We start from the raw sequence: 24,543 nt of genomic DNA, 5'->3' as shown, positions 1-24,543 counted from the left end.
ATCCACACAAATTCATGTTCCTATCACATATATCTCGTCAGTGGTAGTCTCATGTCATATAACACATTTACTGTTGTTTTTTTTGTCTTGAATACTGTTTGTTTCATTCATGCTCAGCTATTTTTTTTAGACTCGGGACTATTGAAAAGCCATATTGTAGTGAATCCTTCTGTTGTTCGAGACTGCATTTCGACCTATATATGTTATGTTGTTTTCTGTCTCGTTAATTGCTTTATCATTTTTTTCCCGAATTTACTTTTAATCATGTGTTATAAAGCAAATGTCAGACTACTGCATTTCATCACGATTTGATGCTAGTAACGTGAATTCGACAAAAAAATGAACTCGGATAATTATTATCAATTATCCACTCAAAATAATAAAATGATTACTGCAATTTACAGTACAATGTAAATAAGCATCTCTTAATTACTATGTAAAGTACAATAAAACCTACCAATATGTCATATTATGTATTCATAATACTAGTAGTTCAGTTATGATAGGTATTTTTGACAGATTAATTGCTCCCTTGATATGATGATGTGGAGTGAATTTGTAATGCTCTCAATATTTTAGGAGATGGGTCTATCATAGTATTGCAAGCATCAAATATCATTTGAAAATGATAGCTGCTTACTAACACACGTAAATATATATCAACTTCAAACATTCTTTTCTTTTTTGTAACATTCTATAATTAGAGATGATGTCGAGTACACGACACCAGCCTAAACAAAACATAGCTGGGAAACAAATGGTACAATGTGATATTGACCAATATTTAGTTAACTTTGAGTTAAAACACATCTGTATTTCACTGTTCTATACGGGACGGGATAAGTAATGCAGGTAAACAAAGGTACAAAAACACACTTTTAAACCACACATGTTCAATGGACAAGGTTCACTTATGGAACGTTAGTTTAAACATATTTATTTATAGTGGATTGGGAAACAAGTTTTGCAACTTATATTAATCCCTTTCCACTTTGCAGGTGCGAGTGCTACCTTGTAGCGGCATTAGCCTACTCTTTTTCGAAATCTACAAGGATGTCTTTAACGTGCAAGAGATATGGCTCTCTCTTAACACGGGTCAGTCATTTATCGTCCCCTTCCGACGGACTATCATCGTTTCCTCAAGACCATACTCGCAGATGGTGTCAAGGGAGAGCCGAAAATTGAGTTCCTGAAATTTTCATCCCAAACGAGAATCGAACCAGGAACCTTTCTGTGTGTGTTACATTTTAGTGGTGTGTTTATGTTGTGTCGTGGTTCTTCTCTTTTATTTGATGTGTTTCCCTCAGTTTTAGTTTGTAACCCCGGATTTTTTACCCTCAAACGATTTATGAATTTCGAACAGCGGTATACTACTGTTGCCTTTATTTAACCAGTTCTTTTCATAAAAGTGCATAATATTCTCCAAAGTAGGTCAATTTTGGATGTTTTGTCAAAATATGATAATTACTAATGAAATTTTCAGACCTTAAAGCTTTAGGAAAACTTTGGCCGCCACCTACGATCCAAAATGTTTTGTGACCAAAAGATTCAATTTCTGATATAGAATTCATCAATTTTTTGGATAAATTTGGTACGTAGATGGCGGCCAAGGTTAATTATGTCAAAAGCAATTAAAAGTATGGGAAATAGTTACCCTTAATTGACCTACAATACAAATAATGTTTATTTAATGGGTCATACCTTCATTTATTTTTAAGAAAGATGCCAAAAAATTTATTTTGTCTTTATAGTATTATCAGATGTATTTCTATGTGAAACTTGTAATTTTTTGACCTGATTTAAAAAACATAAAAAATGTAGGGCCAATATTAACCCTTCGTGAACCTCCTTTCGCTACAAACAATTTCAAATAAATGCACTTTTAAAACTACAGCAATATCAGAGACTTTCATGAATACATTGCGTGAACATTCTTTACGAAAACATACAGCAGCATCAGTAAGGACACATATCTAAATTACATTTGATGATGACTAACCCTTAGTATGAAAAACGTCGTATTATTATTTTTGTTAAAGCAATTGGTTTCCTGATTATATAAAAAAAACTTACATACATCTGGCTTACCCATTCAAAAATTTGTCAACATGGTGAACATCCAACTCTGTGTGTTTTTCCTGATCGTAAAGATGTGTTCTACTGTTGATGGGTACTGTTTTCTTCAGCAACCAACAGGTAATGTTAAAAAAAAGTAAAATGACAAAAATACTGAACTCTGAGGAAAATTCAATCGGAAAGTCCCTAATCACATGGCAAAATCAAATGACAAAACACATCAAACGAATGGACAACAACTGTCATATTCCTGACAGTAATATTGGTAAAGGCATTTTTAGATGTAGAAAATTGTGGATTGACCCTGGTTTTATAACGCTAAACCGCTCACTTTTACGACAGTCTTATAAAATTCCGTTATGTTTACAACGATTCGTGAACAAAACAGACATAACAAATAATAAAATAGTCAAAATATGGGTACAGCAGTCATCATTGTGTTACAATCTTAATACAAATATTTTTTACAAAAAGACACAAAAACATCTATCATATTACAAACACGTTTATTGCTTCGCGTGTCTGACGTCAGAAAATGTATACGTCACATAGGAAGCAATTCTGTCGTTCACGCAATGTTTACACAAAACAATTTTATAATTTAACAAGGGGAATATTGGCATACAGGGTTACAAAATCTAAAGTTTGTTAGAATTAATTTCTGAAATAGACCGAGATTTAAAATTGTTAAACAATTCAAACTTGTATTTGCATTATAACTCATATTATTTGAATGACTGGGATATGAATTTCACCAGTTAAAACTAGTTTCAATGAATGAATTGATACCTTTATGAGGGAGCCTTTTAAAAAAGAAATATATCATATATCCTCTACCGCATTTTTTTAACAGAGCTAAAACTACTGTCTCACATTAAATGATGGGTACTTTAAGATTTTTTCACCCAGGCAAAGATTTGGCACAAATTTCAAACAGTTTTGGTTTTCAATGCACTGCGTTATTTAACGACGTCTTCCAAATGGTTATCTTATGGAGATGAAACGTGCGTTTAGCGTACTATGTAATAATCCCGATGTCTTTGGTGAATTTTTATACATTCTAATAACGTCTCATTGACTTCATTTATAAAAGATTTGATACATTGTTAGATTAGATATAAACTGCGTCTGTAATTTGATCATCCCATCGTTTGTTTTTCCCCCAGATTGTTTTTACAATGGACGAATAATAAAACATGAAAAAAGATCTATATCTCCCAAAGAAAGTACTGAATGTTAGTGTACAAATGGATACCTGAGTTGCTGCTGGTAAGTCGTCTTCATTAACATCATACTATTTTTACTTCGACTACCATACATAATATATTATGATTTACTAGACGTGGACGTTTTCTGGTGTACTTTTTTTTCTGGAATTTGATATTGCCTATTAATTCGTCAGTATATAATTTTGCAGTATTTTCGAAAGAGATTCAAAACTTAACAGTCTTAAAAATATATAAATGTTCAATTTGAAATAACATTGATTTTTACAGTTGTATTGCAATATAACTGAAGTATTGATATTTAAAACAGATACACAAATTATCCATGTAAATAAATTGGTCTCTTGTGGAGAATTGTCTCACCAACAGTCATACCACAGCTATATATACCTCTGTTTCCCTCCGTCTATCGTTCGTATTTATCCGTTAGATATTTCTTAACCAGTTTTACCATCTCAATTTTAGCCCCATCAAATACATTCAATATCACAACCATTCCTTATAAAATTTAGAATGGAAATGGGGAATGTGTCAAAGAGACAACAACCCGACCATAGAAAAAACAACAGCAGAAGGTCACCAACAGGTCTTCAATGTAGCGAGAAATTCCCGCACCCGGAGGCGTCTTTCAGATGGCCCTAAACAAATATACACTAGTTATACAATAGTGACTTTTATATAGTTAACCCTCTAATTGCTTTCGCATGTATATAATTTTACTTTCTGTTTCAGTATTAGCGGATACATCACTAACCATTCCAAAGATTGTAAAGTGGTGCCCGATGGACCGTGTTCGCTAAAGACTGTCCTTATTGCTGATGAAACACAGCTTTGTCCAGAATCCTCCGGGGTTCTACTTAAAAAGAAAATGTATTGAACAAAATATTGAAATATTATCAAGGCCTGTATTACTCCTAAGTTTAGTTTCTTGAATAAAAAGCCATATACTTCTATTGGTTCTATGTTCTTTGATTTTCCTATCATTTAGTGCCCGTCTTATGTCGTTGTTAACTTTAACAAACATATTGTCTAAGGAATATTCTTCACTAAATGAAACCAAACCTGCCCCAATCACCCTGAGAATCTAGTTTTAAAACAAGAATGCCCAATTATTCAGCATAACAAACATACGTGCTGCCATGAAAAAAAAATAGAACATAGCGGTAATAAAATTCAGGAACGGCTTGTTATTTTGTAAACTGTTTTTTTTTTTTTATTTCATTATCTTCAAAAATATTATAAATAGAGAAAATCTGACAATACACATAAGTGAAGAATGTCGAGATCTAAATACCAACTATTAGACCAAAAACTCAGAGTTGTTCCTCAAATGACGTTTTTCATTTTTTTTAAATTTGAATTTTATCACTAACACCATAATAGATAGAGAGAAAGGTATAAAATTATCATTAGGACGTGATCTATAAAACATATTATAGAAAAAAAAATGTCAGTTTATTCTTTAAAAAGTTATTGTCATTGTAAACTGATATTTCATTTTTATTTTTGCGTTTTTTGCACAGTAAAGAAATTAGTATTGCCTTGATGTTTAGAAGACGTATATATGTATTTGAGTTGTTAATTTGTTTTTGTCCAAAAATGCTACATACTTGCCAATAGACTCAAAGCAAGCTAATTTCAATTCCATTTTATTAAACCAATGTATACAATAACATTGCCTAATGACACAACAACATTAAAAAAAGAAGAAACCACATCGTGTAATGATAAAACCATATAACGTTATAACAACACAACATTAAGTCAATACGAAACCATATTATGTAATATCGAAATATCATTAAGTCATGACTAGTCATTATTGAGTTATATCAAACATGTGAAAACGATATTATATAACAACAAAATATCATCGAGTAATAATAAAGCAACATAACGTAATATCAGAATACCACAAATGACAGCTGCGATTTTCCATATTACTTAATTATTGTTTTACCGTTTCAACTGGGAGATATGTACCCCGTATGCAGGTGCTGCTAGATTGTTGCTACATGGAAAAGAAAGTTCACAATTGAAAGCTGAAATCATCTCTTATGTCGTAAAGTTTGTTTTCCAACGGACTCTCATTTTCAATTTCAAGATGTAAGTCAAGATATGAGGCATCCTAACTGCATCTGTTGTATGTTTTGAATTATTTAGTGAGAGATCGTCATCTTCATAGCGAAAAGAAATCTTAGAGGGGATGATAGCTTCTCTTCTTTCTTTTAATGATGCTATTCTATGATGTTCGACTGCATAAAGGTATAAATAGGCAAGAAGAACAGAACAGGTGGTTCCCACGAGAATTCCGATTGTTTGTAAAAATGAAATACTCCTTCTCAAAATATAACTGATATTTAGTCAATAAAAAAATCAAGAAATTTTGTTTATCTCATTTTGACTTTTTTTTACTACACAGGTTTGATTAGTCCCTCACTAAAAAATTCTTGCTTCTTCATTGGGTATTCTTTTTATTTAACAAAGCAGGACAAACTCTTGAATTTTGCCTTTAAGTTTGGAATAAGGAATACTTGTGTGAAGTGTAGAAAAGTAAAACGTTTAACGCTATCGCAAAATAAAAGAGTCATATAAGAGGGACGAAAGATACCAGAGGGAGAGTCAAACTCATAGATAGAAAATAAACTGATAACGCCATGGCTAATAAAGAAAAAGACAAACAGAAAAATAATAGTACACAAGACGCAACAGAGAAAACTAAAGACTAAGCAACACGAACCCCACGTAAGTTAGCTACAAATTCCCGGTATGACAAGACACATTTACAGTTACAGTTACATACCGTTTCATAACTGCAATAACCAGCAAACGAAATACAAATAAGAACAAATTTTAATATTGTTTGGATCATCAATGCCCTTCAATTTTGTGCTTGTTTGGCTTTATAAGTATTTTGATATGAGCGTCACTGATGAGTCTTATGTAGACAAAACGCGCGTCTGGCGTACTAAATTATAATCCTTGTACCTAACTTGATAACTATTATACAAGGGGATGTGACTAACCGTGTACAAAAAGTAACCATACCTACTAAATATAACACAATAGGAAATATTTACGGTCTCTACGTGGTCGCTTTTAACAAATGATATTTAAATTGTGTTTGTTTTTGTTTATATATTGGGGACTTCATTTACACATACAAATGGATGAAGTTTTATATAACGCTTAAATCTTATATTTTGGGAACTTTGCTCATGCAAAGTTGGTTTTAAGTTGGAATATCAAACCACTTTTTTTAAGACAAAACAGTCCGATAGTCTGTGCAATCTGTTTGATCGAAACCAATGTTTTTCTAAACTTAAGACAACGCTTCGATTATTATTATCACGGTTGGGAAAACTCGGTCGTAAAATGTTTATAAGGATGTATCATTCGCTCTTCTTTATCGATATAAGCTAGGATAATATTACTACATACTTAACAAGGTCGTTTATTTAAATAGTGTTGTGAGGATGCCATCAACATCTTACAATGGGTTTATTTGAAAGATTTTCAATATTTTCTCTTGTGTCATTAATCTTAACTACCGTTGGATTTATTGTACAATTAATAGGTTATAGTGCACAGTACTGGAGAAAGATGGGAAATGAAAATGCTGGACTTTGGAAAACTTGTGCTGGCGGGTTATGTGTAGGCAGTATACATGTATATAAACCAGGTTTGTATTTTTGTTTTATTCATGTTTGTTAAAACCAAAAGTTGCCAACAACTGTATCTCTAAAAGAAATAGTACATTAATGTCTTTTTCTTAATGTCATCGATTCTCTTGTTGGTAGCCTCATTTTACAAGTATCATATAATACAGCCAACTTTTTACTGCCCATGTTGAAGAACAACATTGCTTCGGGTTTGTAATACCAATGGAAGTAAATACATTTTGTTTTATTTTGTAAAAGTGATGAATAAAGATTCATACATTGGTACAAGTGGATTATCTGATTTATCCAATCGAGATAGATAAATTGTCAATTCTAAAATCTAAGCCTTGGCGAGGTTCATTCAGTTGGCTGATAAAAGTTATGAACCTGTAACTCGTCCAATCATCTTCTGAGATCATCGTCAACCACACGTTGATAAAAACTTATAATGGGTCCGTAAAGCTTTAAATTGCAAAATTAGAAACGTTTATAATAAGTTGTGTACAAGTCTTTATTTAAAGCGAAACATCTACACGCATATTTCTTTCTTATAGCAATGTTAGAGGCAACCCAAGTCCTTGAGACACTGGCCTTTTTAGCCATACTTGCTACGCTCATCTTTATGGGACTAAAATTTACAGTCATGCAAGAGCAGAAGATATTGTCAATTGTCATCTTTATACTACAATTTACTTCAGGTTGTATATGTAATATTTAAAAAAAAGAATTCACGATTACGACGACGCAGTTGATATAACACTAGCATCTACTAAGTCTTTGCTTTAGTTTTAAACGATCATTGTGATTCAATCATCGTGTAATTACATCTGAGGAGGCTCTTCAGTCGGAACCTTTATTATAAAATGAATATAAAAACCATATACACCACATAACAAGTTACAGTTCCAGCTCAGAAATTATAGTAAAATAAGATTGGAAAACTATATGTTTACCTTTCGTAGGCATGTCAAAAGTATTCTATTCAAGAAGATGAATAAACATGGTCTGAAAAAAATCTCAAATGTATGAGGAACACGCTATTCTAAAATTATAAATACATGTATTTGAAAAGTAAGAACTGGCAAATCAGACCTTTCACACCTTTTGTTTCAATGATATAAATAACATAATCTTGTCCAGTGTTCGAAGGAACTTTCAACGATTACAAAATACTAGATATATAAGATCTTCTTTTTTAATAATTACATTCATATAATATTTGATGAGAATTTGTTTGACTTGTGCATTTAGAATAGAAGTCATACTGAACAAAATCTAATCATAACCATGAATTGTCAAACACTAAAAACAGACAAAAGTAATTTCTGTTTTAATTTTGCTATGTCCATACCTATCCTGTAAAGCGGCCTGGAATGGAAATTCAACCAGTGATGTAGCATAATTATTTCGGTTTACGAACAATGATAATATCAATAGTCCTTTTGATTCACCATAGACGAAACAATCTTCTGTATTCTTTTTCTCCATAGATTATTTTTTCTCCAAAAATCATCCCTTCGTAAATTTTACGGACGCCATCACGAGTTGGTTGACCGTTATGGAATAACTGTTTCACAAATGATATCGGATATGTTCCTTACGTCGTAACTACAATCCCCTTCCCTTTCATGAATGTGACCTACCGAATTAGACTATTTACCGGATTTGTTATCACATAAGCAACACGACGGGTGCCGCATGTGGAGCAGGATCTGCTTACCCTTCCGGAGCACATTAGATCACCCCTAGTTTTTTGGTGGGGTTCGTGCTTTTTATTCTTTAGTTTTCTATGTTGTGTCGTGTGTACTGTTGTTTGTTTGTCTTTTTCATTTTTAGCCATGGTGTTGTCAGTTTGTTTTAGATTTATGAGTTTGACTGTCCCTTTGGTATCTTTCGTCCCTCTTCTTTAATAATATGATGCAAAGCTTTATATACAAATAATTTTTCTAATCTCTATTTCAGTTAGTCTTATCCTTCTAGGTGTAGTCATATATGCTACCAAAAGTCCAACAACTAGCTTTGGATACGCATTTGTTTTTGTGATTATAGCTTCGATTATTATTCTTGTCGCTGGAGTCTTCAGTTTCTTGGATTGGAGAGGCGCTTCTTTATCTGTATAAACAGTAGTACAATCAACACAAGCATTGCAAGTTGCATGCATTAAGATTTAGTAGAATGTAATTGAGCTTTAAAGTATATTACTATAAAAATGATCGACTTATTACAAAATGGCCTCAGTTTTAAACTCGAACAGATTCAGCCTATAACCATGTAAATCTTAATCAGTTATATTATTATGAATATAAAAATATGAACCTGTATGACATGTTTTTTTCATTTTTGTTTCTCTCGAGGAAATTGAAAATAGCTTTTTAAAGTTATTCAGAAAGTTAATACAAATGAACAAATGAGAATGGTCGGTTTCCTATTAAAGGTTTGTCGTTCTCTCCGGGCACAATGTTTTTTAGATCTAAATTATCAATGCAGTCGTCTATCCTTGGAATCGGATGAAATCAGACGTAACATTTCTGCAATCAGTCACGAAACGAAAGGTTTTATCTAGTTTAGTTTTAAACTAATTAACATTGTCTAATCGGAGAAACATTCTTTACATCGAAATCAAAATAGCATATTTTGTAAAGAAAATACCGAAATTTTCAATTTTTGTGTACAATCAGAAAAAAATCAGGAGTGCAAGTTTTGCTTTTTAATATGACGAAACTACTAACTTTTTCACTCGAACTGGTTGTTCCATAATCTAAGAATCAAACGTGGTGAAAATATATCTGATTTGTGATGGTCGTTCACATATTTCACCATAACTCAAGTGTCAACTGATTTGCTCTGAACTTCATAAGTACGTTTAAAATATGGCTTTACATATAATGTATATAATAAAAAATTTTCATCGACCTGTAGTTTTAACAATATGATTCAAATCATTGGTTTTACTCTTTTTTGTATTAGAACCACAGTATGTAATATGTAAAGGATGTCCAGGGACGGTTAAATAAACAAGCACTTATCTACAGGCTCAGTTCCAATCATCTTTATTATAACATATTCTAATCTTATTCTGAACATTTTTTTTTAAATTTTACTATGCAATTTGATAAGCAGTAGACACATTTTCCTTAAATCTAGATTCAAGTCGGTGTGTTCAAGAAGCCATCTTTTCTTAACCTTACTGTATATTTTGACATATTCGTAGAATACATCATAACTCATCAAAGATACCAAGCATATAAGTGAAATATTTTAGATAACTAATTTTTGCGAAAATTTCAAATAGATGAATAAATGTTGTTGCTCTTCTGATAAATAAACTAAGAGATACACTTGAACATCAATTGCAGACGTGTCGTATTAACGAATAACTAGACGTCACTAATGAAAAAAGTAAATACACTGATCATAGATACTAGGCGTGAAATTTTGCTCGGCAGGCGTTAAAAGTAACGCTCGAATAACATTTAAAAAAAAGACAACAAAATACCGAGCACCTTCAGTAACTGTTTTAGATCTTTGAATAAGATTAGCACATTTGAATCTTTAAACAACTTTCATAAATCACTTGAATGCTAGTCGCACTGCATTCACTTGTATGAAAGAGAGGCGAAAGATACAAGAGGGACAGTCAAACGCATAGATATAAAATGACATTCGCACAATTATATTGACAATAATATGTGAGCAAAACAAATAGACGTAATAGGTAAAATTGTTAATATTAGAAAAATCATTTGAGTTTAAAAATTAGTTCTCCCTTCTTCATTTATAATGGAGCGGTGAAAGTTGAAAAAGTCGCTTAGTTAACGATTTTAAATTACCTAAATACCTCATTGAATTTTAAGGTCTTAAATTGTCTATCATTCAGCTTTAAAAAAATGTTTGTCGTAAATATCAAATGTGGTACAAATGACGTTAATAGTTATCAAAGGTACCAGGATTATAATTTAGTACGCCAGACGCGCGTTTCGTCTACATAAGACTCATCAGTGACGCTCATATCAAAATGTTAAAAATAGCCTTAACTGACGTTACCCTATTTGCATCGAATATCCCACTACTGATTCGGTAGACAAATTTCATAACAAACCCGTTCTAAAAAATAATTTGTGAACGAAATTGGTAAATACAGTTATTCTTGAACTTCATACAATATAACGGCATTTCCAAATAGTTCTACATTTAAAGCACACTGCATCTGAAAACAGTTGAAAATAACACTGAAAAATCATCGTTTTTCACCTATCATTATTTGCACGTGCAGTGTATATGTATTTTAAAGGAACAACAGTAAAGCCGCCTTATAATACTTCAATCGACCCGATTTACTTTTTGAAATTAAATCCTAATAAGATAGATATTTGGCTAAATATCTGCTTTTTATCCAGATTTCAAGTCCGAATATTTGTCACAGATTTACCGAAATTGTTGTGGTTTCTAGTTATAGTCCCACATTCAGCGATTTAACGAAGGTCATTCGTAGTCATTTTCAAGCATATTTCTTGTTCATTTTATAATTTCCGAAGCCTTGAGATTAATTTATGTTGTTTTGTGTTGTTGTTTATTCGTTTTTGTTGAATTTAACTGGGAAAGTGAATATCACTGTAGGGTTTGATTGGTTTGCAGGTGTGTTTGATTTGTTTTTTATTCAATCAAATGGACAATTTAACAGTTCGTTAAAAATGGTCCTGCCAGATGCCAAAAAAAGGAAGAGTGGTTGTGGGTGTTGAAAAAGTGTGATAAATGCTGCAGAAAAGAGACGTGAACATTTGTCCAGTTATTTAAATGAATTATGCAATGAAACAGCAAGCGTATTTAGGTATTATAGGTCATGTTATAAAAGCTACACAAGTAAGCAGAATTTAAAATCAGTATCATGTTCTTCAGCTGTAAAGGAAACACTAGATATAAATTCCGATGTAACTTATTCTTTGGTGCCTGAAAATATTGATCACAATACATCAAAGTGTATTATTTGCCAAAAAATGTCTCATAAAAGGGTGAAAACTTTGCATACAATTTCATCCGCTGAAAGGTGAGTCAATCTTAAAGATGCTGCTGTTACAGCATGCGACGCTGAAATGATTCATCGAATAGAGCAAGATAATTTGCTCAATAATGCAGTATATCACGCAGCATGTCTGACCACATACTTGGCATATAGACCAAACTCCACTGATAAATCTGCGTATGATTTGGCATTTGAAAGAGTAGTTGAAATTATAGACAGAGACCTTATTTGTGACAAAAACTCTCTGGTATTCTCATTACTTTTGACAATGTACCAGTTTTTTTTACCTGATAAAGTAAGTAAGACATACTGTAATTCCTTTAAACTTTAGGCTCAACTTGAGAAGCACTACGGGGATGACATTGTATTTTTTGCTCAACAAGGACAAGGTAAATCTAACATTGTATTTGCTAGCGATACTTCCATTGAAGTCGCTGTTAATGCAGCAAATAACATGTAAGCAGAGTTAGAAATGCTTGAGATAAAAGCCTACTTAAGTACATGTAGCTCCATCAAAACCAATGAACAAACCAATATGCATGTACTTTATGAAGCAGCCTCAATATTAAGACAAAAAATGGAAAATGTTTATATAAGTAAAGGATCCACCTTTTCAAATAGCTGGATCCGCTCCTGCATGAGCTCGGATCGAAGTGTGTGATTGAATATTTTAATGCACATGGTGTCTATGTCAAGTATGACGAGGTTCGGAGGTTTTTGACTAGTGTAGCAATTGCTGAAATAACAAAAATACAAGGTGGTTGCTATGTCCCATTCGGTATAGCTAATTGTGGTTCCTTATTCCAAGAAGGTGTAGGCAATATTAACATTAATACCGAAACGATTGACGGTAAAAACACATTTCACTCGATGGCGCGTGCAATATTCCAAAATTCAGTTTTACATGGAACACTCGGATTTAGTATCAGACAACGGTTTCAACGGAAACCGGACAAATCATTACTCTATGACGAAAAAGTATCCGCGCTGATGCAGTGCTTACCCATTACAAAACTAAAAATAAGAGGCGAACCGTCGTGTTGTCAAATTGCACTTGAACTTTTAAACACTTGCAGAAGATCCAATCGGCCAGACTCCAGATATGTTGTTGGTAATTCGTAGAATGATATACAGAGAGGGATATGTCTTTCCACTTGAATTGTCTAGTAATTGTACCGTACAACTTGTTCCATTTTGACAAATTTTGCCAACCCAAAATAATAATGGCTCCCCATGTGCTTTTGGTTGAAAAACTGCGCAAGTTATAGTCAGTTTTCTTTGAGGGACAAATGGCATCAGACGTTCTACAAGATCTAATTTGTTCGTGTAATGGGAAACAAGCGTGCCAGGTAGCAGGGGCAGCATGTGTCTGTAAGGACCAGTGTCGTCCTTGCACTGATTTATGTTTTTGTCAAAATTTAGGTAATTGTAACAATGACCAGGCAGAATAAGCCGACATCGCTGATGACACAGATAAAATAACATGAAAATAGTTCTTGTTGTAATATTTGGTAACTTTATTTTGATTTGCTATATTTTTTTCGATGTTTCATTTGGTATGAAAATAAACTCATCATAGATACTGAAAGGTCATGTCGCAATTTTTGAATTTGTTCTACAACACGCTTGCACATAATTTGAGTAATATATCACTCCAATAACTATATTATATGAAAAGGTATCTTGTATTGAGATAGTTGGAATTCATTTTAAGAAAACTCAGTGACATGTCGAATGCTTGAAAACTGAAAGTAAATTTAACATGGCTGCGCATTTTGTTTGATTCATCAACTATGCATTTCGGATACCTTTTGGAAAACTTTTATTATAAAGTATTTGAGAAATGCTATTTGTCGAGGTCAAATATCAAGGTTATTCTGTTACTGTTTTTTTTTATTAGGCTTTATAATTTGTATACCACGGAATACCTTCAAAATAGTTAAATAAAACGTTGTTTTGACGTCATGTGCAAATATGAAAAAGATTATATATGAACTAACGCATTTCTGCATAAAACTACTCATATAATTTATTGAATAGATTATTAATTTTGAAAAATATCAATGGTGATGAAAATAAGATTCTTTTAAGTGATGACCTTTGACCTTGATGTTCGGTATAATTGTACCAGATTTTAAATTTACGACTCATATTTTCAAAAACTACACGATTTCAGCTTTCCAATGAGCTATTTAAATCCCATGAGGTATTTAGGTAATTTAAATTTCTAAAATTGTCCTCTCCGCCGCTCCACTATTAAGGTAACATGATACCGTTAAATGGCATATCTCCTAATTTCTACAACTTTTGGCACAATTGTGCTTCTTTCATTGTTGTCCATTCGTTTGATGTGTATTATCTGTTGATTTGCCATTTGATTAGGGACTGTCTGTTTTGAATTTTCTTCGAAGTTCAGTATTTTTGTAGTTTTTCTTTTTCTATAATTATATTCGATTATTTTAAGAAAATAAAGGTCGCCATTTTTTTGTTGGTAACTTTTTTAAGGAAAGTAAATTTTGGCGACAAAATAACAAAGATATATAGGGAAAATGCTTTCTTTTAAACTTATTCACATAGATGTACATGGAATATGCCTTTTTCTATTGATGGCTATGTTATCAGAAAGGAGAAGACTAAAAACTGATATGTAATTCAGGATTGTATACTGAATCCATTCATGTATAGAAACACATAGAATGAAATTCAAAACAGTGTGGCTGTGGCCATTGAGTGACACATTAAATTCATCCATTGACTGGGACAATTTATGTGAACGTTTGTCTGTAACGACCACTGTTCACGACGTACCTACGATAGACATTTAAACTGTGGGGTCACTAAAGGTTTCTTAACGCCTTTAATTATAAAATAATTCGAAAAATTAATCAGGAATAACCTTTATGTTTTGATTTATATAATTGATATAAATCAAAACATCGTGTTATTTCTGAATATTTTTCGAATTACTTTATTAAGGTGTTGAGAACCTTTGGTGATCCCATAGTTTAAGTGTCTTTAAAAAGTACATAGTGAGCAGTGGTCGTTACATACAAACGTTCACCTAAATTGTCCCAGTCAATGGATGAATGTAATGTGTCAATCAACTGTTTTGAATTTCATTCTATATGTCGCCATCCTTGTTTTATAGATACATTGCTTCAAAGTCGATACGCTTCAAAAGAACTCGACTGAAAAAGGGTGACGTTACTGAATACATAATACTGTTAATTTTATTTAGAGGTTTTGAACATATGTATAAACAAGGTCTGAAAGGTTTTTGTTTTTCATGTTCATTTGTAAAGCAAAATTATATCCGGGTGAAATTTGATCCGGTGGAAAAAATGTCACAGTAGTTGTTGTTATTTTTTTATCCGGAGGATAATATTTTCCTATGATATTTTTTCCTTTGCAGTGAAATTCTGTCTGGGTAGTTTAACTTTTGAATAGTTATTAGAAAAACTCAAACTTTACAAACCTATGAAATAATAATATTGTATTTGAATTTAAGTTAAATTGGTTAAAAAAATGTAAATTTCATTTGGACAATTTCATACTATCTATTTCTGTTTACTGTTATATTTCAAATATTTCTTAAAGTAATAATAAGACGGTGAAAATTTATTGACAAATGCAATATTGTTAATAGAGTAAATAAACTCATGATAATACAGGGCTTGGAATAATAAATATGCCATTTGTGATGTTCGTGTACGAAAGACTCTGATGCGTTTGGGCTTTTGATTTTGCCATTCGATTAGCAACTTTTTTTTTTGAATTTTCTTCGGAGTTCAGTATATTTGTGATTCTACTTTTTTTTATAACACGGTAATTTTTCATATTTATAATTGCTGCATACTAGTATTTATGATTAAATGTGAAATAGAAATAAACAGAGAATATCAAGTTGTTTCTAAAAAGAGTTTTCAGAGTGTTTGGTGGAGTTTTAGCTTTTCGAGTTTCCCAAGCACTGAAGTTTGCATTGAAGTAAATATATTGCTTCTTTGTAATCACATGAAATTATTTTTGTCTGTTTTTAAAGGGATAATAATTAATTTAATCAAAAAAAGATTAACGATCTATTTATTAATGTTTTCCTCACAATATAAGGTTGCCTAAACTATTGATAAAGCATAATTTTAACATGTCGATTCCATTCCTGTGCGTTCAGTATAAAGAAACCACTATGGTTATGGCTTGAGGTATTGATATGTTATTTTATAACCATTTATGATTTCAAAAATGTTAAAGTTTTCGATCCTTAAAGATTTGTCCACACATTCAAATATTTGGCACACTTTTCTGGAATATTTGGTTTCAAATTCACTTCAACTTTACCATTGAGTTGGATCTTCTCACTAGTTTAATTTAAGAACAATGAACGATTCTTTTGTGTTTTGAGATTGTAACACAGTGGTGACTACTGTTCCCATATTTTGACTGTTTTACCTAATATGTCTGTTTTGTTTACGCATCGTTGTAATTTTAACGGAATTTGATGCGACTGCCATACAAGTAAGAGGTTTAGCGCTATAAAACCAGGTTCAATCCACCATTTTCTACATCTGAAAATGCCTGTACCAAGTCAGGAATATGACAGTTGTTGTCCATTCGTTTAATGTTTTTTATCATTTGATTTTGCCATTTGATTAGGGACTTTCAGTTTTGAATTTTCAGTACTTTCGTGATTTTACTTTTTTCTTGTAATGATGAAACGCGAGTCTTGCTCACACATGTATGACCCTTACTTCATTAGTGAGTTGTTATGTATTCCCACAACTTCTAAGCGGGAATTTAAAAATGCCTGTATCAAGTCAGGAATATGACAGTTGTTGTTCATTCGTTTGATGTGTGTTGTCATTTGATTTTGCCATTTGATTAAGGACTTTACGATTATAATTTTCCTCGGAGTTTTTGTGATTTTACTTTTTAGTGGCTTCATTATAATATGAAAGAAATTATATATCATTGATTACATTAGATGAATATTTGGCTGTATTTTGATCATTCATTTTTTTCTTTAGATTGTGTTCACAGAGGACAAATAATAAAAAATGGAAACACGTATAAATCCTCCGAAGAGTGTACCTACTGTGAGTGTAGGGATGGATTAATAAGTTGCTGCTCGTAAGTCGTTTTTTGTTGCTGCTCGTAAGTCGTTTTTTCTTTATTTCATACTGGTTTCATTTCGTCTATTATATACACTATTCTATAATTTACTTTTTTTGGTGTATTTTTTTATTTGGAAATTGGTTTTGCTTATTGTTTCACGAGTATTTGATTTCGCGGTATTTAAAAAATATCAAAACTTAACAGATTTAAATATTTATGTGCTAAATTTCGGATACAATTGAGTGATACCTTTTTACAGTTCTATGTGAAGATAATTGTAGTATTCACATTTAGTTAATATAAACAACTACCATTGATCGTCAGTTTTTATCCGTTAAGCCTCGCTCACACCTTACCGGATAGCACGAACAGACGCCTAACGGATGAAAATAAAAGTTGTCCGTTGACAAAACTGTTATCCGTTAGGAGTCCGTTGATGTACTGACCGAATAAAACGGACGTGTAACGGATACATAACGGACACACACCGGATATGCAAAGTACGAGAAACGGACACGTACCGGACAGAACGGATGTCGAACGTACATCCAACGGACGAGTACCGCATAAAACGGACACCTAACGGAAGCGTACCGGATAAAACGGATGAACAAGATATACGGTAAAATCAAAGGCGACCATTATAAAACATGTAAATCGCATAAATATTCAAAATTTGTGTCTGCCCTGAATATGAACTGCTTGATTGTGAAGACGTGCCTATACTCGAAGATCGATTATGAATAATAAGAATTCATGAACCTTTAAGCCTCGGTCACAACTTACCGGATAGCACGAACGGACGCCTAACGGATGAAAATAAAAGTTGTCCGTTGACAAAATTGTTATCCGTTGGGAGTCCGTTGATGTACTGACCGAATAAAACGGACGTATAACGGATGCATAACTGACACACACCGGATATGCAACGTACGAGAAACGGACACGTACCAGACAGAACGGATGTCGAACGTACATCCAACGGACGAGTACCGCATAAAACGGACACCTGACGGAAGCGTACCGGATAAAACGGATGAACAAGATATACGGAAAAATCAAAGACGACAATAATAAAACATGTAAATCGCATAAATATTCAAAATGTTTCTGTGGTTCTGGTTTTGGTTTGTTCTTCAAAATTCCGCCAAAGGACAGTGTCTGCCCTGAATATAAAATGCTTGATTGTTAAGACGTGCCTATACTCTAAGATCGATTTTGAATAATAAGAATTCATGAACCTTAAGAAATCTGACATACCAATAATTGGCATTTCTGACGCAAAATTTTCAATTGGCATTTATCCGTTTTAGATCCGTTATACGTCCGGTAGAAGTCCGTTTCTCATCCGTTCAACATCCGTTTTATCCGTTAAACGTCCGGTAGAAGTTCATTGGTGAATTTATCTTCCAGACCTCCAACGGATGTATAACGGACACGTAACGTATACAAAACGGAAACGAAACGGACGAGTACCGTACAAAACGGCGTGTGACGGACGTTCAACGGACATTTTATCCGTTGAACGTCCGTTCAAAGTTTTGAACATGCTCAAAATTTTCCACCGGACAGAACGGACGTCGACGATAAGACGTACGCTTAACGGACATGCAACGGATATGGACGGACGCCTAACGGATAAGAACGGACGTCTAACGGACATGAACGGATTGAAAAAAAAGTTATCCGTTAGGCGTCCGTTCGCGCTATCCGGTAAGGTGTGACCGAGGCTTGAGACATTTAAAAAAAAAATACAATCTCAATTCCCTCCCTGTCTAATACCTTAACTATCTAATTAACTACGTATACATACTTAAGCATAAAATTCCATTTATATGTATAAAACTTAAATTTCTTTTTCAGTAATCGCGGATACATCGTTAAACATGATGCTAATTGTAAAGTGGTACCTGATGGACCTTGTTCGGAAAAGGCTGTCCTTATTGCTGATGAAACACAGCCTTGTCCAGGATCCGCCGGGGTTCTACGTTAAAGTTTAATAACATGATGTGTTTTTATATCACTGTGTTAAATGATACGACTAATCCTGTATAATTCCTACAGTTTTCTTATAATTAAATAGAATGTCATACACTTGTAGATGGATAGAAGACAAGATGTCAACCTAAATTCCTTTTGGTCTCGTTTGCATCTTACATTAAATAACTTTTTACATAATATTAGGAAGATTGAGTGATTAGGGAGGTGAAGAGATTTCCCTGTGCCCTTTGACCTGAATTTTGACGATTGTTTGCTGAAAAGTGATAATTTAAGTCCTTCGTTGATATTGAAGATCGCATTATTCTAGGAAATTTTCTTGACACCATCTGTATATGCACATTGTCTAAAAGTTCATCGATTTCAATGGACATTAAAAGACCAAGGGGGCTCATCGGTTTTCACAATATGTTTTGAATATTATACTGGCACTTTCGGCCCTTTGTTACATAGACGACAAGAAGTCTTTTAGCAATTGATGAAATTAACAACTTTAGGTCATTGTAAGGCCTTCAACAACAAACAAAACCCATACAACAAATCCAACTTTATTCAGGGACCCGAAATGACAAATGTAAAACTATTCAAATGAGAAAACGAAAGTTCGAACAGCGGTATACTACTGTTGCCTTTATTTATATACAAAATAATAAACGAAAAACTAACATGATATACTTTAACAACGGAAACCACTGAACATACTGCTGCCTTTGAACAGGTGCATAAAGAATAAAACTGCAAAATAAGAAAAAAAGACAGTTGAAATTATTTCAGAAAAGAGGCGAAAGATACAAGAGAGACACTTAAACTCATAAGTCGTAAAAAACTAACAAGGTCATCGTATAAAACAAAAAAAACAAAAACAAAGACAAGAAAAAAGACCAACAATAGTACACAAACAATAGTACACAAAACACAACATAGAAAACTAACCACCGAGCAACATTAACCAATCCTAAAACAAGAAGTGATCTCATGTGCTCCGGAAGGGGTACCAGATTCTGCTTCATATGACTCACCCGTCGTGTTGCTCATGTTAGAAAAAACTAGGGTAATAAGTCCATTCCAATAGGTTACATTTTGAACCTATTGGTTCAATAGATTCATCGTGAACAGCAATCTTTTATCAAGGAAATCATGAAAGGAAATGAAAGCCCTGGATTATCGTTTTAACTGGGAGATATATACAATGTGTGCAAGCGCTGCTTGAATAATCTACATAGAAGTGAAGTGAAAATTCCATAATTTGGAAGCTGGGATCATCTCTTTTGTCATAAAGTTGTTTTTTGTAACCGAATCTCATTGCTAGTTTCAGATGTAATATAAGATATGAGGCAGACTAAACTGCATCTGTTGTATTCTTTGAATTATTTAGTGAAATATCATCACCTATATATCGTTTCTTTCTTTTTAAGAAGTTCATGTATGATGTTCAACTGCAAAAAGTCAGCAAGAAGAGGAGCACAGCTGGTTTCCATGAGAATTTCGATTGTTCGTAAAACAGCATGTTCTCTATACATAACACAAATGTTGTCAGTAAAAAATCAAGAATGTTTGGTTGCCTAAAAAAAGATACTTGCTTCTGCGTTGGCTATTCCGTTGTATTAAACACAACAGGCAAAAACTAACAATGTGTCTTTAAGTTTAGAATGGGAAACAGTTGTGTAAAGTGTAGAAAAGTAAAATGTTTAATGCTATTGCAAAATGAAAGAGTCATAGGCTGTATTTACTAAAAAATATCTTTGGTAAGTATCCACATCTAATCACGCCAAAATTCATGCCTAGAATGGAAAACAATAAATTTAGACAATTGTCGGATCAATGATATTTGATTTTAACACATGACTCCCCAAAGATACAAAGATGACGGTGCTGTATGCCAGAGCCACGACTTAATATTGACATAATAAACGTGTTTATCCACAGACATTCATATTTCTATCACATATATCGCGTCGGGGGTTGTCTCATGTCATTTATAAAATAAAATCCTAAAAATACTGAACTCAGAGGAAAATTCAAAAATGAAACTGTGTTTGCAGATCTTGAATACTTTTTGTTGCATTCACACCCTATGTTTTGTAGACTCGTTACGACTATAAGAAAAGCATATTGTGCTGGCACCTTATGTGGTTTCAAGACTTTTTTTCGACCTTTACATGTGAAGTTGTTTTCTGTGTCGTTTCTTGCTATATCAATGTACTTTTTTTTTATTATGTATTATAAAGCAAATGTCAGACTACGGAGTGTCATCACGATATGATACTAGTAACGTGAATATAAAACAAAATCGAGCAAAGCTATTTATTATTGATTATCCACTCAAAATAATAAATAATTACCACAATTCACAGTACAATGTATATAATCGTCTCTTAATTACTCTATGGAGTACAAATAAACATAATATTATGTCATATGATGTGTCTTAAATACCAGTACTTTTGTTATGACAAATATTTTTACAGAATAATTGCTTGCTTGATACGATGATATGGATACAATTGGAGTCAATGTTGTTCCATTAGTCGTTTTTGTACTTTTAAATGTAAGTCTATTATAGTATCATAGGTATCAAATAACCTTATACAAGCTAAATGTTTACTAAAATTTTATACATACATATATCATCGTCTTACATTATTGTCTTTTTTTGTAACATTTTATTATTAGAGATAAAGATCAATTACATTAATCAGCCTAAACAAACTAAAGCTGGAGCACTAAATATATACCATGATATGGACCAATGTGAAGATCAAGTACATAAATCAGCCTAAACAAACTAAAGCTGGAACACTAAAGGTATACCATGATATGGACCAATGATTTTAAAATCTATAAAATGAAAAACATCTTTATTCTAGTATGATATTATATAATATATTTTGGTAAACTTTGATTTTAAAAACATCTCTAGTTATATGAGATGGACCAGCATTTTGTTAATAAATGTTATTGTACTGTTCTATAACGGGATAAGTAATAAAAATAAACAAAGGTATAATTAACAGGCCAAGTTTATAATGTTAGAGGGAAAGATTTCAAATTAAATCCCCTACACAAAACAAACAAGTTGATATGTCATGAAACAATATCGAATAAATATGCTTGTTAAACTGTAGTAGCAACACTTTTTGTTTACCATTGATCAACACAAAAGACTAGGAACAACCCTTTTAAACATCTGTCTGTTAATTGTTAAATGTTTGCATGTATCAACTACTAGATAACTAGTGTTATCATCATGTGCAAAGAAGTTTTTGTTACACATTACTTTTGTAGAATCTTTACATCAGCTATAATCATGATTCTAATCAAATATTAAAAAAAAACATAGACAATATATGAAAATTTCGAGCATTTGGTGCCATTCCTGTGTTACACATTTTTGTTTAAGGACTAGCTGAAGCACGTCTCCGAGTGCGGGATTTTTTCACTGTACTGCAAACCCATTGGTGGTATTCGGCTGTTTTCTGCTCTTAGGTCAGTGTTGTATCTTACAAATTCCCCATTTCCGATCACAATTTTATCAATCAGTTTTTTACAAAGATACTAGAAGATGCCCGCAAAATTGCGTTACAATTAGAGAAGAGTTGAAACTAAGAGTTCTTAAAATTCGCATGCAGTACGTCGAATGAGCATGTGCGAAAGCGTATAAGACACTGATCGATAACAGTCTCCGAGTTGGAATATTTTCTCAAAGAATGTAGTTTTTTGTGGAAAAAAGATTGTTTCAAAAGCTAATTTAGTAAGTAAAAACACTACATTTATACGACACAAATGTTTCCGACTTTGTATGTTTTCAGAGGAGTCGCGGCTCAACAGAATCGGTCTCTTTCTTCAGTAGTTTGGATTAGGATAATTAATACTATCTCTGCTGTAAAGAAAGCAGACTGTAAGTTGTAAAAGCACTAGTTGATTTTTATAGTTCGTTCTTATGTTGTACTGTTATACCACTGTCCCAGGTTATGGGGAGGGTTGGGATCCCGCTAACATTTTTAACCCCGCCACATTATTTATGTATGTGTCTGTCCCAAGTCAGGAGCCTGTAATTCAGTGGTTGTCGTTTGTTTATGTGTTAGATATTTGTTTTTCGTTCATTTTTTTTTACATAAATAAGGCCGTTAGTTATCTCGTTTGAATTGTTTTACATTGTCTTATCGGGCCTGTTATAGCTGACTATGCGGTATGGGCTTTGCTCATTGTTGAAGGCCGTACGGTGACCTATAGTTGTTAATGTCTGTGTTATTTTGGTCTTATGTGGATAGTTGTCTCATTGGCAATCATACCACATCTTCTTTTTTATAGTGTTAAAAATCTTCAGAATTATTCTATTATCATCCCCCGGACTCTAATCTTAAGCCGATAGCTTTTTGATATGCAGTAACCTTGACTCTCGATATAACTTCCCCAATTGTATCACGCATTGGCAAGGGAAAAGCCGTAATAAAAGAAAAAAGTACACAAACGTACACTGAAAGGTAAATAGTGCTAATTGATTCTGACATAGAATTCATACGCCAAATCATTTAGCAATTGCTGTGAGAAAATTTATTTAGCAAATGACAGCGAACTAAATTAAAACTAGTCCAAAAGGATAAGCATCGTTTTATCTGCTTACTATTCCGGAGAACCTGATATCACCCCCAGTTTCGGAGGGGTTCGTGTTGCTTAGTCCTTAGTTTTCTATGTTGTGTCTTTTGTACTGTTATTTGTCTGTTTGTCTTTGTCATTTTTAGCCATGGCGTTGTCAGTTTATTATCGATCTATGAATTTTACTGTCTCTCTGGTAACTTTCGTCCCTCTTTTATTATAAAAACCATTTTACTTATGTTTACGTGCTTCATGCTTTTTTTTTTATTGTTCATGAAGATCATTAATCTTTTGCAACAAATCCCGAACGTAAATGAGAACACTGAGGTAGATTATATCGAAAACCTAAAAGTTCACCTTGGGAAAATACGAAGTTTAAAATCTTCTGCGTAATCAGGAGGAATATTTTTTTTATAAACCACATAACGAAAGCGATAGGTTAAACATGAACATAAGACAAGTTGATTGGATAGAGGTACGCCATCCGTTTAAAGCAGAAGATGGATAGATCATAAGAAGATCCCAACGTTCATTACAATGTATTTGGTTATCTTTAAATGAATTCATGCACCAAGTCAGGATTAGGGACTAACCGTTTTTGCTCATAGGGGTTTATTGTATTTCACTGATGGTTTTTGAGTTTTGGTATAAGTGTTGTTTTTTTTTCTTCCATTTATGGTATTTGATTGCACCATTTGATACCTTCTTTTCTGTTTAAACAACACAAAGATTTATAACGACTTAAAGTACAGAATACAAGTATTTCATGTTACAATTCAGAATTATTAAAGTATATTTTGTCATGCAAATTGTTATGAATTATGTTACAACATATAACCTTTACGATAAATAGCTA

Source organism: Mytilus edulis, chromosome 2, assembly GCF_963676685.1.
Source record: "Mytilus edulis chromosome 2, xbMytEdul2.2, whole genome shotgun sequence".
In the NCBI taxonomy this organism is placed as follows: Eukaryota; Metazoa; Mollusca; class Bivalvia; order Mytilida; family Mytilidae; genus Mytilus; species Mytilus edulis.
The sequence above is the reverse complement of the archived record's forward strand: the minus strand, read 5'-3'. Positions refer to the sequence as shown.